Source organism: Perognathus longimembris, chromosome 10 (assembly GCF_023159225.1).
Source record: "Perognathus longimembris pacificus isolate PPM17 chromosome 10, ASM2315922v1, whole genome shotgun sequence".
NCBI classification, from domain to species: Eukaryota; Metazoa; Chordata; class Mammalia; order Rodentia; family Heteromyidae; genus Perognathus; species Perognathus longimembris.
Window position 1 is genome coordinate 52,725,141 of NC_063170.1, and position 15,791 is coordinate 52,740,931.

The window sequence follows — 15,791 nt, forward strand, 5'->3', positions numbered from 1 at the left end:
GGCAGGAAGGTCAGCCTGAAGAGCTAGGGCGTTAGCCCAAGACGGGTAAGACTCCCCTTGGGGGGGGGGCAACCTAAGACATGGCGCGCTCTCGAGTAGGGCGCCTCCTGCTGTTCGAAAAAAAAAAAAATATAAAAGAGGCAGATGTTGGGGTCCATCTTCCCCCTAGATGGAAGGGGCCTGAGGCACCTCCCCCAGCTGGGGAATGCAGCCCTTCCATCCTCCCTACATTGGAATCTGGAGAAACCGGTCCGATAAGAGACCCCCGACCTAGCTGGCAGCCAGCCCCGCCCTGGAGGTCGAGTGACTTAGCCCCTTGGAGGTCAAGTGACATAGCCCCTTGGAGGTCAAGTGACATAGCCCCTTGGAGGTCAAGTGACCAGCCCCTTGGAGGTCACCTGACAGCTCATGGCCTATGGGAATCCTGGCCAACCCCCTTCCCCCCGATCATCTACCCTTGCCCCTCTCTCAATAAAGTTAGTTAGCTCTCAGAGGCTGACCCGTGGTCTATGTCCGTTGCTTCCAGAGTAGGATAGCGGTCACATTACCACGCGGGTCGCGCGCCCGCCAGGACGGAGACATCCCCACGTCTCACCCCGACAAAACCTGCAGGCCGAGGGTCGGGGGAGAAGGCGATGAGAGGATAATAAGAGAGAAAGAAGTGAGCACTTGAGCCGGAGCAGAGAGAGCAGTCCCCACAATGGCTATGTATTATAGATTGTCCATTCTCGAAAAAATATTGAAAAACAAGTAGTAAAAGGTTAATTAAGAAAAGACACATATATACAGTCATGACATTTCCAATGTTGAAAAATGAACTTTCTAGAGATGACCGAATTACCTTCAAAGTATGAGGGTATAAAACATTTCATATTTTTAAATTATCCTTTGTTTCATAGAGTATTTTATTTGCAACTCCTGATTTATTGAAATGTATTTGCTTACTGCATGTAAATGAGATGTGAAAGTTAGTTACCCTATGTGACATGTGAGACTCATACACATGACACATGTGAGTCAGTCCCCATAAGGGATTCCATATCCCCTTCAGCACTCTGCCCAAGCATACATGTTATTCTTTGGCTAGTCTCTACTGTAATTAATGTCCTTCCATATGTTATTAATCAGTATTGTAATCAGTCTGATTTTCCTTTTCCAAAATTGTCAGAGAATATGATCACAGTAGTCCCCATGTTAAAAATAAGCCAACACAATCTCCATATAGCACACAGTTAATACAAAAGTAAAAAAAAATCTGCTATTACTCATAATTGCAGCACACTGAACTTGCACACTTTAAAGTGGCATCATTTGGAGTGATGAAGTAATGGAAAACTCAGGCTATGAACTACAAGTCCTGGAAGGTTCACATCAGTCAGAGTGGCAGTCATGTCAGAGACAGGAGAAGCTCTAGATCAACACTAAAACAAAGAACTAGGAGGCTTCTTTTTAAAAATTAGTTTAATATTTTTTTCTTCAAAAAATTTACTGTTATTATAAATATGATGTACAGAGGGATTATAATTACATGAGTCAGGCAATGAGTACATTTCCTTTCCTACAGTATTTTTCCTTTCCTTACTCTCCTAGTCCCTTTTCCCCCATCTCCACCTATGAATTGTATAATTCACTTTTCATCACAGTGATGGAAGTTATAGCTAAAGGATAATGGAGACAACTATTCAGAACCCAAGGTACCATTTGAAAAGAATCAGGTGAAAAAAGAAAACCTCCCTAAGATGAAGACAGAAAAGGTTTGAGTTTTAAAAACATCATTAGAATGTGCTATGTCTGTCTCTTTTCTTTCTGCCTCTTATCTGTTTCTCCCAGTGAAAGTAATAATTGAGAGTAGAAAGACTAAATATAAACAGATTTTTTTCATTCACTACTGATTCATATTTGAAACTTTTTTTTGCCAGTCCTGGGGCTTGAACTCTGGGCCTGCATGCCGTTCCTGAGCTCCTTTTTTGCTCAAGGGTAGTGCTCTACCACTTGAGCCATAGCCCCACTTTGGGCTTTTTCTGTGATTAGTTGGAGATAAGAGTCTTCTGAACTTTCCTGGCTGGGCTGGCTTCTAACCGTAATCTTCAGATCTCAGTCTCCTGAGTAGCTAGGATAATAGGCGTGAGCCATGGGCACCTGGCTATTCTAACATTTTTTTTTTCACCTCAGCCACATGCAGGATCTATGAAAGTTGCTTCACTTTATTGAGCAGACCTTGGGTATTTTAAAAGCATATTTTATTTTAGTAAACTTCAGGTTAGAAATAGACTCTACTTAGTAAAAGTAGGGGAGAATGATCTAGATGGGTGCATTGTACCCACAAACTGACATGGTGAATTGAAACCCTTTGTACAACTACTTAGGAGAATTTTTTTTTTTGGCCAGTCCTGGGGCTTGGACTCTGGGCCTGAGCACTGTCCCTGGCTTCTTTTTGCTCAAGGCTAGCACTCTGCCACTTGAGCCACAGCGCCACTTCTGGCCATTTTCTGTATATGTGGTGCTGGGGAATCTAACCCAGGGCCTCATGTATATGAGGCAGGCACTCTTGCCACTAGGCCATATCCCCAGCCAGAACTTTTTTTTTTTTTTTTAAAAGAAAGACTCTACAAGTGTCTTTGGGATTGGTTTAATTTAAACTATTTAATTTAATTTGAATACTGTTTTGTCCCCTTTTATTTTTATTTTTTCCTTAAGGCTAGTGCTCTGTCACTTGAGCCCAGTGCTACTTCTGGCTTTTTTGAGTAGTTTATTGCAGGTGAGAGTCTCATGGAATTTCCTGCCTGGGCTGGCTTCCAACTGTAATCCTCAGATCTCAGCCTCTAGGAAATGCACATGGATGATTTTTTAAGGGTCCCCAGATGATTCTAATGTGCAGTCAGGTTTAGAAATTCTTAGGAGAGATAGATTTACTGTGAAGCTATTAGAACTTCCACCTCAAGGTGCTTCTGAGATTGTGATTTGTGTCAATAAAGATTCCTTGTGTTAGTTTGTGCCTGTGAGAAGCAAACACTAAGAAGAGACCAGATAACACCAAAGGGTACTGAGAAGATAAAATGGTTGGAGAGCAGGATAAAGTGGAGAGAACTGTGATTCTGCTCTGGAACTTGTGGAGGGAGAGAAATAAGGAAGGAGAATCTGGTTTATATGATGTGCATCAGACCATAGTGAAGCATTAAGAAAGTCTCAGAGCCCAGTGCCCATGGCTTACACCTATTATCTTAGCTACTCAGGAGGCTGAGATTTGAGGATCATGGTTCAAAGCCAGCATAGGACAGAAAGTCTGTGGGACTCATCTCCCATTAGCCACCAAAAAACCAGAAGTGGAGCTGTGGCTCAAGTGGTAGAATGCCAGTCTTCAGCAAAGAAGTACAGGGATAAAAGTAAAGAAAGACTTGAAAGGCCAATGACAAGCCTTGAACAAGGTTACTCAACAGAGGAGGGATGAATCCAGAACAAATGATGTGCCTTTGCAATTTTTTTTACTCCATCATGTGTTAACACAGACGAAGAAAGTATAGTCAGGGAATGGAAGCCACAGTGGGTTGATGGAGCTGCGCTTGAAGGCTGTCAGTCCCCTCCAATCCCCACAACAGTTTTCCTTGAAGGGAGATGCAAGTGGCACACCTCCATGAATCCATATGAGTGTCACCTCCCTAAACATGGATCTGCCCCCTCCTCTGGATCCTTGCCTGAATTAGCAAAAGAAGGAATTAATCTGACAACACAGTTAACCTTGAAAAATTCTAGCAATATGTCATACAGGCACAACTTCACTTTTTAAAAAAAAACCCTGAGAAAGCTTGGCTGCAATATGAAATGCTTTCTCTCCAGCGAACCAACATAGAGTGAATAACCACTACCAAGGCTCTAATCAATCTGCCAGCCAGTTGTCTGCAGGGACCTACCATTCAGAAAAACAGGTAAAACTTGGATTTACTCATCCTCGTAGTCACAGAACCATTTTCATGAAATACTTTTTTTTCTAGAAACTGCTGAAAATGTTTATTTATTTTTGGTTCTTTTTTTTTCAAATTTTTATTATCAAACTGATGTACAGAGAGGTTACAGTTTCATACATTAGGCATTGGATACATTTCTTGTACTGTTTGTTACCTTGTCCCTCACACCCCCCTCCCTCCTCCCCCTTTCCCTTCCCCCCCCCCCCCCCGGAGGTGTTCAGTTCACTTACACCAAACAGTTTTGCAAGTATTGCTTTTGTAGTTGTTTGTCTTTTTTTTAACCCTGTGTCTCTCAAATTTGGTATTCCCTTTCAATTTCCTGCTTCCAATACCAGTATACACGGTTTCCAATATACTCAGATAAGATTACAGAAATAGTGTAGGTACAACCACAGGAAGGTGATACAAGAGCATCATCAATAATAGAAGCTACAGATACACATAGGACATTGAAAGTAGTTACAACTGTGATATAACAATTGTTTCCATAACATGGAATTCATTTCACTTAGCATCATCTTATGTGTTCATAAGGGTATAGCTATTGGGCCTTGTGATGCTCTGCTATGACTTGCCTAAACCTGTACTAATTATTCCTAATAAGGGAGACCATAGAGTCCATGTTTCTTTGGGTCTGGCTCACTTCACTTAGTATAACTTTTTTCAAGTCCTTCCATTTCCTTACGAATGGGGCAATGTCATTCTTTCTGATAGAGGCATAAAATTCCATTGTGTATATATACCACATTTTCCTGATCCATTCGTCTACTGAGGGGCATCTGGGTTGGTTCCAGATTCTCACTATGACAAATTGTGCTGCGATGAACATTGGTGTGCTGGTGGCATTACTGTGATTTTGTTTGTGGTCTTTTGGATAGATACCCAAAAGTGGGGCTGCTGGGTCATAGGGGAGTTCTATATTTAGCCTCATGAAATACTTTTGAGTGCCAAGTGCTATGCAATGGTTCAATGCTAAGAATAGAAGATCTGGTTCCTGTTCTCATAGAGATTATATCCTCATTTAGGAAGGCTGACCAAAAGCAAGTACCCATACAAATAAATGAAATGACTACAGTGTGAAACAAATGTTTACTGACACAGTACCATGATGAAAGGAATGGAATGGGGATAGAATTGTCAGAGGAATCCTCATTAAAGTGGAGAAGATTTAAATAGTGACCTGAATTTGGGTTATTTGGGAGAAACAAGAGTTTTAGGTAGTTTATACCTACTGTTTTGAGCCTAGAGGATGGGAACACACCAAGAAGAAAAACTACACAGAGAAACAGTGGGACAAAGGGTGAAAAGTGCAGCAGTGATATTCACTAGATACTAGGTTGAAAATGAAATACATAACTTATGGGAGAGAAGGGAGGGGAGGGGAAACTGGGAGAAAACAAGGGAAGAGATGTTACTGTTCAAAAAGAAATGTACTCATTTCCTGACTTGTGTAACTGTAACCCCTCTGTACATCACTTTAAAATTAAAAAACCTAAAAAAAAAAAAAGAAAAAACCTACACACAAGATGTTGACCTTGTAGACTACAAGGACTTTGAATTACATTTTAAACTGTTAGAAAAAAATCACGACATGATAGTCACTCTATTGTGCTGCCAAACACTAGAACTTATTCTTCTTATCTTGCAATATTTTTGTACCTATGATCCAATCTCAACTTCTCTCTACTACCTTTACTAGACTCTCATAAACACTGATCTCTCTCTTCTATGTAAGCAACTTCTTAAAAAGGCTCCAAAGCTATATATGGAGAGAGAACAGCATCTTTAATATACTGTGGTAGGAAAATTAGGTATCCTCATACAGAAGAATGAAATGAAACCCTATTACTCAGGATATGAGAAAATGAAATAGCTGAAAGAGGATCAAAGCCATCAAGGTAAGATATGAAACCATGACGCTACTGCACAGACATGTCAGTGTGTAAGCAGTGCTTTTTAGGGGGTGGGAGTGAAATACCACACTCAGTTCACAAAAGCAAACATTGGCAAATAGGATTCCATCAAAACACAACACTTTCTATATAGCAAAGAGAACAACTAGAGAATGAGAGAAAATACTTGGCAACTCTTCATCTAACAAGGGAATACTATGGAACTCAAAACACTCAATGACACAAAGAACCCCAAATAATTTCATTTGAAATGGGCCAATTATTTGATTAGATATAGCTCAAAAGAAAAGCCCTTGTGCCTTGTAGGTAAGTAGTTGACACTCAGAGAAATGAAGTGACTCACTCAACCAAGGTTCAAGAGCTGAGAAGTGAAGGGCCAGGAGGAATGCTAGGACTTCATCATTTTTTACAAATAACAGTAAATAAAATGGAAATTGCACTAAACCATGATTACTTAGAGTAAGTTAGCCTTGCATATAGACTCATCTTCCTTTTAGGTTGAACTTTGGTCCTCTGGGCAATGGGCTGGCTGGTACAATGTCCATAGGTATTTGCAATAATGCTATAACTAGCATAAATGCGGGTCCTTCTACAGTGCTGCTCTTGGCAATATCACTGCATTGATTTCCTGTCATTGTTGCCACTCATTGTTCCTTTTATTCACAGGCCCTCAAGGATTCCTTTTCTTCCATGCATTAAATTTCATTCAGCTCAGAATCAATTCAATCAAATTTAATGATACAAGCTACCTCGTATACATGCTTTGGTTTATAGCAGGACAGAAAAGGAATTGAGCGTGTTTAGATTACAAAACTGCAGACAAGGTAAAAATAAAACCTCATTGTACAAATAATGGAAGGGAATCTTTTTTTTTCCTTTTGGCTTTTTTAATTAACTAATTTCTTTTCAAAGTAATATACAGAGGGGTTACAGTTTCATACATAAGGCAGTGAGTACATTTCTTTCTTTTTTAATTTTAACTTTAATTTTCAAACTGATGTACAGAGAGGTTACAGTTTCATACGTTAGGCATTGGATACATTTCTTGTACTGTGTGTTACCTCGTCCCTCATTCCCCTTCCCCCCTCCCCCTTTCCCTTTCCCCTCCAAGAGTTGTTCAGTTCACTTACCCCAAACAGTTTTGCAAGTATTGCTTTTGTAGTCATTTGTCTTTTTTACCCTGTGTCTCTCACTTTTAGTATTCCCTTTTAGTTTCCTAGTTCTAACACCAGTATACACGGTTTCCATTGTACTCAGATAAGATACAGAGATAGTGCAGGTACTACCACAGGAAGGGGATATAAGATCATCAATAATAGAAGCTACGGTTACAAATAGCACATTGAAAGTAGTTACAACAGTGATATAACACTCGTTTCCATAACCTGGAGTTCATTTCACTTAGCATCATCTTATGTGTTCATAAGAGTATAGCTATTGGGTTCTTGTGATCCTCTGCTGTGACTTGCCTAAACCTGTGCTAATTATTCCCTATGAGGGAAACCATAGAGTCCATGTTTCTTTGGGTCTGGCTCACTTCACTTAGTATAATTTTTTCCAAGTCTGGAAGGGAATCTTATGAAGAAGTGGAACTTAGGCCATGCGGAAAAGGATGAGGTTACACACTCATCCATTTACCTAACAAAGACAAGTAGGAAGGCAGGATAAATAGGGTTCTGGTTTTATTTTAGGGTACATAAGAGTGTTCTCTGGGGCAGGGATATTTCAACTGAGACCAGAGTATGTCTTCATCTAGGCCAGATGAACAAAGTGGACTATTTAGGACTCCAAGTAGAAAGAACAGGAGAGGTAAAAAAGATGGGCCATTCAAGGAGGGATACAGAAAAGAGACTGGAATCAAGCAAGAGACAGACTGATTTTAGCTGAATTGGGAAAAATGTAGTTCTATCAAACAGATCTGTCCAAAAATGGGCTAATAATAAGCAATGGTATATAGACAGAAGCTAGATGAGTCTTAAGGACAGTTTTGGATAAAGAAATGAAGCATAAGATGTGGAAGGAGAGAAAAAGGCTTGGACGACATATTACTTCCAAAGCAGAAAGTACTCTTTACCAAGTTGCCTGCCTTCTTCCAGTAAGTTTTATATGCAATAAACCCTGCAGGTAAAGCTGTTGTAAGCTACAAGGATAAGTTAAACGGCAAGCAAGATGATAAGGAATATATGGTGGAGGTGAAGGGTTTGAAGGATATAGCATGTGGGCTTAAGCTCGGTGCCCTGAACTTGGAATTTGAGTTTCAATTGCTAGGCATGTGAAAAATAATGTCATAGTGCATTAGCTAAGAAATATGAGGTATTATAGATTTACTCTCTATCCCTAGGCATAGAAGAGCATGTGATCCTCTAATAAATATTGCCGAATGAAATGTCTCGCTATAGTGGCATGCCAAAGCTGCCCCTCAGTTGTTAAATGACAATGGCTCCGATTCTATCCATCAGTTCCTAGCAATGCAGAGAAAAAGGAAAAGTAATGACTTCCAAAAGGTCATCAGCCAATGAACCTTTCACTCCCAGGAAAAGGAAATCAAGCTGTCCTTCTTCCCTTTGTGTTTTCCCTGAGGCTTGGCTCTTGTCGTTTTTCTTTTCCTTCAAGGCTGCCTGTGATATTCATTTGACCTGATTTCTTGAGTACAGTTTTGCAATGGATGATTAGTCGGTTTGCCTTTGCTTGATCTGAGGAGATAACTATGACTTTCCTTGTAGACAGCGCTGCCTCCAGTTTATTGGCTTAGGGTATTCAAAGCTGCATCATCATTGGTGATGTAATGTGCAGTCAGTACAAGAACGTGGTGCTTTCACACCACCGAAGCTGAGGGAGGAGGCACTGGGCTGGACAGCACATCCTTCTTCTGGCATTTCCTATCCTGGTCCAAATCTCAGGTATTTCAACAAAGCTTTGCATGATTTATAATCCTAGAAATGGCCCATTAAAGAACAGTCTCCCTGACCAGAAAACATTAGAATCTTAATAGAGTCTCATCTTATTGTCTGGATTTCCTGAGACTCCATTTGTTCTCATTTGCAGTCTAGGTCCTCAACAGTTTGAGAATGCAGATAGTGAAACTCAAATAGTTAAAGAAGGACAACACAAGAATGCTATACAAGGAGGTCTGGAGTCAGAGCCAGCTTAAGGCTCTTAGTTATTAATTGTGTATGAAGTTCCAGGTTCCTATACCAATACCATATGTGATTGTAGTATGCACAGTGATAACCAACCCAGAGACTATTTCAGGCTGTTGATGACAACTGCCAGGAATCCTGCTGGCAGACAGCTTGCTCTTTTCAATCTCCAGCTAGAGCGATTTGCCTTTCCCAAGGTCATGGTCTTTCTTGACCACCAATGACTGGTCAAGGTGAATCTACAAAGATCTGGGCCATTTCAACTCAGCTCACGAGAGTTTTGATGGGATGGGACATTTTGACTCCAGAGACCACTATGAAGTCAGTCAAAGTTGTTACTAGACCTGCATAGCAACTTGACTTCTCCCTCTACAGATTTCTTTCCTTCCATCTGCTTTGATAAGTCCCCATTATTCATAATTTGCATGCTACAGTAAATTCTGTCTCCGAGGCTGCTTTAGAACTTACTCTGTGACCAGAATGACAGATAAAAACAAATGCCATGCTTTCCTCCTGCCCTCAAAAGGATTCTGGACTTACCTATGCCATTTCTTCTTTCTTCACTCTCAAAGAATGTCTGGGAAATGCCCCCAAACACTTTCAAGGAAGAAACATTTCAGAACAATGAGGGTTGAGATGATTTGGGGGTCCTATAAATTTGACATTAAGAGACAGTTTAAGACTGTGTAGAAAAAGTTTGCTTCCTCCTATTCTTTGCTGTAGTGACTTAAAATCCAAGGAAATGGCTAATCGTTTTGAAAATTGCTTTTCTTTCCTTTGCAGTGCTGTGGATCAAACATAAAATTACTTTTCAGTAACAGTCTGTATTCTGGAGCCATGAAATTGCTCAACCTAAACTATTTGGCTTCAGTAGGGTTTCAATTACTACAACCTTTTGAGTTATGTATTAACACTTATGATTTATAGACAAAGAATCTGAAGCTCAGAGAGGCTAAATTCAAGGTGACCTTGATCTACTCATTTAACTTCTTTTGGATTTTATGACTGAAAGACAAGGCTAAAAGTCAAAAAAGAAAGGAAATGAACTAAACTTTGAAGACCCTTCCAATTCCAAAATTCTCAATTCTTTACAGAATTACCTTAAAGTATTTTATTTCACAGAAAATGTGATAAGATCAGATGATGTGAAATATTTGCTTCCACATTAAGATCATACAATGTAAATAAAATATTTCCAAAATTAGTTTGTGTCTAATCCAAAGCTACATTGTAAAGTTGGATTGTCACTTGAACTTGGTGAAATATACAGGATATACCAGCTCCCCAGTTTACATCGGTATAACCACAGTTCAGAAACATCAAGTGTTATTACTGAAAAGCTACTACTGCTTCATTTTAGATCTAGAACACAAGCTCAGGTACCTTCACACATGTCTTATTGCTTAATTATGCAATACTTTATTGATTCCCTTTAGCCTTTGTATCTGTTATTGATTACTACATTACATATTACCTTAAAACCTGGTGGAATAATTTAACAAATATTTTTAACTTCACATAGTTTCTGAGAACAGGAAGAGGCCTCTGTGTAGCTTTAGCACTGAGTCACTAATGAAGTTGCAGTGAGGATGTCATCTACTTTTGTAGCCATGAAGACTTGACCAGAACTGGAGACTCTCCTCCAAGAAGGCACACTGTCATAACTGTTGATTAGAGGATTTCATTTTTCACTTTCCACATGCCCTCCTCAGGACTGCTTGAGCATCCCTTCAGAAGTTACATGTGATCACTTCCTTCACATTCCAATATTTTAAATATATTATCTTTAAGTAGTTGCACAAAGGAGTGGCCACTTAATAAATGTCACCCCTTTCAACATTCTCACCCATCCCTCCCATCCTACCCTTTCCCAAACTTTCATTAATTTTGTAGAATATACATTGAATTTTTGACTGCATTTTCTCCCTCTTCTCCTCTATCCATGTCCCCCTTTCTCCTAGACCTTACACTGTCCCTTTCAAGTATCCATGTCCTGGTGTTTATTTTGTTGAACTTTGCCTTTGCCTTTCTAAGGAATTATACTATTTGAGTTCTTTCTTGAATCTACCACATTTCAGTTGATACATTAGTATGTACTTGTATACCACCTAGTGTATTTAATGTTTTTAAGCTAATTCTAGTTTCTACATAGGAGGGAAAACATACAACTTTTGCCTCTCTGGGCCTAACTTACTGAAATATAATATTTTCCAAGTCTTTCAATTTCTTTACAAATGATGCAATATTATTCTTTCCAATCTTCAACAATGATTTATGACATACAATCCATATTCAACAAGACTAGACTTAAGTTCCAAATACTGAAAAGAAAAATATTAAAAAAAATGTGGGCATGTGTTAAAACCACCACTTCTTTCCTTAAAGAAGTAAAAGAGTTCCTCCCACCAAGAAAATTCAAGACAGGAAAATAAAACAGACTTAAAGCAGGTATCACATTGGACAGAAGTTTAAGAACTATATTTCTTGGCCAAACTTGGCTTCTAAAAATTTCTAGTGACCCTGGATTCAAAGTCCATCACTACAAAAATATCCAAGTGACATCATCATCATCTTCTTCATCATCATCACAATAACAACACAAAGGCAGAGATTTGGTTGCTCAGGATTCATTCCTCTTTCTTCTAATTTTACTTTGGGGAACCCCTATTTCCTTCTCTTAGTCAATGTGGTATTAGTGATTTAAATCTATCTTTTCAGCTCGTTAGATGAGCAGGTGAGTGGGCCTTATTAATCAGTATATTTTATTGCCTAAACCACATGGGCTCAATGATAGCCACTCCCCACATTTCATTTGAACCACAGGGAGTAGTATTTTTTCTACAAGCTTTCCTAAAGTCTTTCTATTATATAAGAAGAGTTTGCTTGAAAATGAAGTTATCATAGAAGGGAAAGAATGCCAAGACATGAAGAGAGAAAAAGAAGACTCGATTTGGACGAATTATTATTTGTATCTAGGAAGCCTAGTATTAATATGGTCAGTTTTTAGCCAGAGCTCTTTTAAAGCCATACAAAGCCATAAATTGTTTTTCTCAATCAAAAGGTCCCAATGTATCTTTGCTGTTCATTTGTTGTTCCTTTGTTTTATTTTCCTTCTTACTTTTTTAAGAGTACTGGGGATTGAACTCAGGGCCATATTCTTGCTAGGCAAGTGCTCTCCCACTGGAGCCACATCCCTAGTTCTTATGCTTTTTAAGTTGTTTTTCAGATAGGGTTTCATGCTAACTTTGCTTGGCTGACCTTACATTTTGATCATCCTATTTTTAGGCTTTCTGATTATCTGAAGTTATAGTATTATACCATCCTGCCTCGCCTTGCTATCTATTTCTTCTTAAATAACTATTACACCAGGAAAGATACTAAGACCTTCATATCGTCTCATTTATTTCTTAAAATTTTAACATGTTGAGAGAGATACTATTATTCTCCTTGACAGGTGAGGCTGAGTGAGGGTAAGAAATAGGATCAGTTATTCTTCTAAGAAATAGAGATTCTATTAGTCTGACTCTAGGATCTGTATAAGCTGTGCTTGACTGAGGCTTTGGTGACTAGAAAGCCGCATTCTTAACACCATGCTGCCTTGTCCATGTTTACTGGACAATTTTTTACTTGCTAAATCAATTAATTAGGTAAGAACAATGATTACTACTAGTCAGTTATAGCCGGTGCTATGCTAAACTTCCAAATGCATTTCATTCAGTCCTTGTTTTTACACTGACATTAGGATGTGGATTGCTGGATTTTAAAGTAGAGGAAGGGACACAGCCAAGGCTGGCCTGGACCATGATCCTTCCATTCTTAGCCTCCCATGTAGCTTAGAATGACAGGCATATGCCACTGTACCTAGGGATGGCTTGAGAAAGACATATGGACCTCTCATGAACTTTTCTGCCTGGGCCTTGAATTGCGATCCTTCCATTTTCAGCCTCCCAAGTAGCAAGGATTATAGGCCTGAGTCCCTGGCACTTGACGCTATTGACACTATTGGTTGCTTCTAATCTAGAACAAATATAGAAGGAGAGGGTCAGAGCATCCAGCATGGTATCCTTTGAGGACAAGTACAGTGGGATAATCAGAAGCTGAGGATGAAGCCCAGAAAGGAAATGCTTCCTTGTTCTGGTTATATTTGTAGATCTTTGCAGTGTGGCTGACTCACTCCTCATGAAAAGCCCTTTCACACTCTGCCTGTCTTCCCAAACATCTAGAAATGTGTGTTTGAAGAACAGCAAACTAGGTATTTGTGTATAATAAGTAATGATTAAAATTCACTAGCAGTCCCGGGTGCTACTTTATAAGAATTCACCTTGTTGAAGATCTTTATCCTTCTAAGAGGATCCCATGGATCCCTAGAGCTGGTGTAATATAGTGGGTAGGGCGGGATCTGAAGCCACACAACCCTCAGATCAAATTCTGGCTCTGCCACTTTGTAGCTGCCCCTGTTTCTTTATCTGTGAAGGGAGCATATTACCTATCCTCGAAGACCTTTTGAAAATTCAATGTCATAGGCAGAGGAGGAATTTGAACACTGCCAAGACAGTCTTCTCATCATTTTACTTGTTACATATTTCATACTAAAAAGACGAGTTTAATATGAGTTACATGACATAATATGATATGGGGGGTGAGGACTCTAAACTAATTTTCAGGATGTTTTCTGTTTTAATACAAAGAGAAAAACGAAAAGCAATGCTTTATGGGGCTATTGTGTGTGCTGAATGGGACAATGTTTACAAGGCAAAGTCTTATGTTTTGAGTCATTTAGAGAGTAAAAAAATTCCATTTGTACAAATAAGTCCCAATATCTTAAATTCTCTCCCCTATTGGTCTGCCTAGGTGGATTGTGCATCTGTGTGCATTTTGTTAAGGTAGTGAGATGCATGCGCTTTGAATCTCTTGGATAATGGGCAATACTCTATGAGGTTGAGCTAAGTGGATGTAAGAGGGGGATGTGATAATAAGGTAGAGAGAAAGGTGAAGTAATTGATGTTCTTGTAGATCTTGAGTCCAGAGACACAGCAGGTGTCACCATGAAAAGTAAAGGCTTAAATATATGAGAAACTAACTAGGGATCGATTCCTATATGCCTCTATCACTTGCTTCCCACAAATAACTCCCATGAGTCTTCCCAACTACCTTGCCAACCGAAGTCAATTCTTCTCTTTCCTGTAGAAGAAACTAGGCCCAAGGAAACTAAGCGAACAACCCATTCCATACAGAAAGCTAAGAATTGACCTTTTGGATCTGGACTCGGCTATATTTTGGCTCCAACAGTGATACTCCTTTTTTCCCATCCATTTTATATTCCTGAAGTTTAATTATTTGATGCTAATTCTGAGACCCAGATTAGCTCCAATACTAATGGAACCCAACAGCACAAATACCATGTGGAAGCTGTTTAAGTACTTTAAGGGACACACTGGAAGGTTGATATATCAAGAGCCTTGCAGCATTCTTAGAATTTCTTAATTAGTAGGTTGTGTTGATTATAGCATCCAAACATTGACATTTTCCCCACAGTGTTTCCTAAATTATATCCCACAAAATATTATGTTATTATTAACACCAAAACCCACAACTTCTACAACTAAACTATAATTAATCAAGTGACTACAAGTGAAATTTAAAGAGTGATTATTAACATTCAAGCCCTGGTCAAATGATTGAAATGGACTATTTTGAAGTAGATACTATTATCCTTCATTTAGGTAAAAAAAAATCCTTGGAATTGTTCATTAAGAATATAAGAAAAAAATCTCAACTACATCTTGTAAACACTTAATGAATCCAATTTGAGGCTTGAACAGGAGTAACATGGTAGAATGTGTAGCCCACATCCCCACTCCAAAAAATGACTGACAGCATCCACAAGCAAGTGTTGCTAGCTCCACTGGAGAAGATGCAAAGCCTTGGTAAGGCTCTGGACAGATAATTTGAGAAGGTGGCCTCATGCCCTGGGGATTGCTAAGAGCAATCCATGGCTGTAGCCCTGTCTATATGGACTTGGTCTATGGCTGCATCCCTGTCTATCGGACTTGGTTACAGCTCTACTTGATCATGATCCCACAGCCAGATACTACTACCAGAGGTCCTAGGAGAACTCATGTCAGCCCAAGTTGTGTTTACAGACCTACTATAACCACTGATATAAACAATGATCCTGAGGTTATAACATAACTTATTTCCAGTCTCACTCCATTGCCACCATGGAGAATGGTGGAGATATGCCCATCTACAGCCCTGAAAACAAGCCCATTGATAACAGAACCTGAAACTACCTTGTGACTCAAATACAGTATGTTCTACTGCCAATCCGTTCGCAGCTATATTACAGGAAACATAATTGCCCATGCCCCTGGTTACAGACAAGCTGGATTTGGCCCCTGTGATCTCATTCCAGCCTTATTCTTAGTCCTATTACCTAGATATCAAAACATCATTTGGTACTTTAAAAATATACGATTTGTATGTGTCAATCTTATCTAAATAAAACTAAGGGGGAAAACTCCAGTTGGTTTCTGTCATTCTCAGAGTCTTTGCTGTGCTAGTAGACTTTGAATATGTCTTAGACGGAGACATTCATTCAATGATGGCCAAATCTATTTAACATGAGTTGTTTTCTTTATCAGGCATCTCTTAGGAAAATTCTGTCCTTCTGTGCCTGCTAACTTGTCTGCCCTCCTGAGTGAAACCAACCATATGTACTGTGTGCATCTGTTCCCTAATTATCTTATGGAGCCATTAAGTTTTTCACTTGTTCA